Below are 3,129 nucleotides of genomic sequence, written 5' to 3' on the forward strand. Positions count from 1 at the left end.
CGCGATTCGACTCAAAAGGGAGAACGAACTTAAATTTTTGTATTAATAATTAAGAGCATTATGGCTGTCTCTATCATCTTATATTTATGTAATATGCCCTCGTTCTTGTCTTTATTTTCGCTGTTGTTTGTTTTTGTCTGGCGTCTACTTGTGTACACGAATAAAGATCACTAGCTGCGGTACCGAGACGTGCGTTACGTGTTTCAGCTGATATTGCTCGATTTAGATCGGAGCCGCGTGTGGTGTGGCTGAGACTGGCAATGGTCATTGAATGTAACGTGGGACAACGGGCTGCGCAACCCCTTAGTAGTCTGCTTCTGTTGGTTATATGAGGCGATGACACGCAAAAGATCTCCTAAGAGCATATATTATATATCGGGTAATATTGAATATTTACTCGTACCGTAATAGTGGTGCAGTCAAGTGAAAAAGTAATGTAGTTGAGTAGTATGGATTTACGAGTTGTTCTGTTTGTCTGTTCCTCCGTTCGGTGTTGCGATTTACTCTATTCAATCGTTTCTGACTTACCATCGCTAATATTTTTTTTTTTATCATTCTTGCTTGCATTCATTTTTATCTATTGTGTTGTGTTTGTGTATTGTCTGTTTGTTTGTTGTTTGTGTTGTGTTGTTTTGTTTGGTTTGTTTGTGTGTGGTTGTTGTGTTGTGTTTTTGTTTTGTTGTTGTTTGTTGTGTGTCGTTGGTCCGTTTTTTAATGCGTTCTTTGTTTTCTGTTGCTTTTTGCGTTGCTATATGTACATTTGTGTTTCGCGTTGCGCGTCTGTGCGTGCGTGACGCCGCTGGTGCGTGGCGTGCATATGTTACAATGTGCGCTGTGCGCGTCTGTTGTGTGGCGCTGTGTCTCCGCCTCCGGCTCAGCGATTCTATTCCGATTGACATTTAAACAAAACCAGTAATAATAAATGTCACTTACCCTCAAGGAAAACATTTCCCAAGCTTTTAATGAAAAATTGCAGAGGGGAGACCTGTCCGCGGAGAAGCAATTGTCTAATGGGACTGCTTGCTACCTGCGAAGATTACCAATGCTCGGAGACTTGAATACGATATTTAACGAAAATTTGCCCTATGGCTGCAATGCGTGTAATGATAAAAGAAAATCGAAAACCGCCCGGCCCGCCCCGGCCGCCATCGCACACACACACACACCACACACATACACACACACACACAACACACACACCACACACACAACACACACACGCGCTGCGCAGCAAGGCGCTACACACACACACACCACAGCGCAACGTGCACACACACACGCGCGCACGCACGCACGCAACTGCACGCACGCAGCGCGACGCACCGCACGTACGCACGCACGGCACGCACGCACAACACACACACACACAACACACACACCAACAACACAGCACACACCACAAGCCACACGAACGGCCACGAATGCGGTTCGATATTTCGCTAAAATTACAGAGTATGTATAGGTGGTGAACAACAGTAGACGGCGTCCATAGGCAGCAGGCCTGAATAAGCATCGATCAGAAATTAATTAAAAATACTCACACTGTTACTGCGCTTACACAACATGCACTTTATTTATGTTAAATAACTACAGATTCATGCTCTATGCTCCGCTCGAAACTTTTGCCAGCTCTATGATGCGAATGCGAATTTCTGCAAAGTTGTCTGAACACATTTCAAACACAAAAATGACCAACCGGTCGCTGTGGCTACGACACCTGACGGAATGACACAATAACACGACAAGACCAATTTTACTTCTAATGCTTTCTAGACGTCCACGAGGCATCTAACTTGCGTGCATAATGCAAATTATTGCACTCTAGTGCCGAATTTCGGCGAAAAAAAATTCCTAAAAAAACCTTTTCTAGAGACGAAATAGTGAAACGGTGAACAATTTGCGGAGGCTTACTGTTGTACGCCTCCTATAGGCAGCGCGAAACGTTTCGTCGAATGTTCGCCGCGTTTGTTGGAGAGTGGAGAGTTGTCTGTGCATAGTGCGTGTTGTTGAGGGGAGGGAGGAGGGAAGGGAGGCGTCTGTCGTGGACTCAGTTCCCCCGAGGTCGATATCTAATCGCCTCCTGTGATCACGATGATACTGCAGCGCCCTCTGTGGCGAGATTGTGCAATCTGACGGCCAGTGCACCGCGCCTGTCGTCAACATCGAAACGGGAGGGATTTGCGTGATAGATGGCGCGCATGTCGCTGTGGGACCTGTCTTTCTGCCGCACGAAAGAGATTCTCGCGAAAAATAGCATCTCACACGTCGCCGAACCTTTAGAATGCAGATGCGACAATGAAAGAACCAACACGTTCTGCTTGCATCTATGACAAATACGACATATGCATATACGCTTTCCTATGACGAATATTGGCGAGTCAACTTCGTTCCGCTGTACAGTTCAAATTCACTGCTTGCGTTCATAATAGCGCTCCTAAACTCTTATGATGCGCACAACACATACAACAATATTTGTCACAGGAAGAATCCTCCTATGACAAATAGTGTCATAGGAGAGCGTATATGCGTACGTCGTATTTGTCATAGATGCTAGCAGAACAGGCTGAAAGTGCAGATGCGACAATGAAAGAACAGACGCTCTGTGTCGCGTGCAGACGATTCTATGAGCGCAGTAACCGCGGGGGAACTGAATTATCATCATCTCGTGCAATCGCATGAAATGACACTGGCGATATTGCTAAATTCGAAAATCTCGCGAATAACGTGCGAGCGCAAAGGGTTTATGATTATTGTTAAGGTGAATGAATCGAGCAGGTGCTTCCATGCTGTACGCATACATCGCTAGACGATGTTTGAATAATCCATAATTCGGTGGGCTGGAGTTCGGATATACTGGAATAATGAGCGTTAAAAACAAAACGGGCCGCGTGCATTACGGACGTACGTGCGCTCCCTCGTGAGTGTCCCTCTGTGAGATAGGGCGAACCCCGTGCACTATGCATACGAGAGAGATTGAGAGACAGAGGAGAGAGAACGAGAGAGAGAGAGAGAGAGAGAGAGAAGAGAAAGAGACAGAGAGAGAGAGAGAGAGAACGAGAGAGAGAGAGAGAAGAGAAAGAGACAGAGAGAGAGAGAGAGAGAGAGAGAGAGAGAGAGAGAAAAAAAAAA

Source organism: Priapulus caudatus, unplaced genomic scaffold, assembly GCF_000485595.1.
Source record: "Priapulus caudatus unplaced genomic scaffold, Priapulus_caudatus-5.0.1 Scaffold54, whole genome shotgun sequence".
NCBI lineage: Eukaryota > Metazoa > Priapulida > Priapulimorpha > Priapulimorphida > Priapulidae > Priapulus > Priapulus caudatus.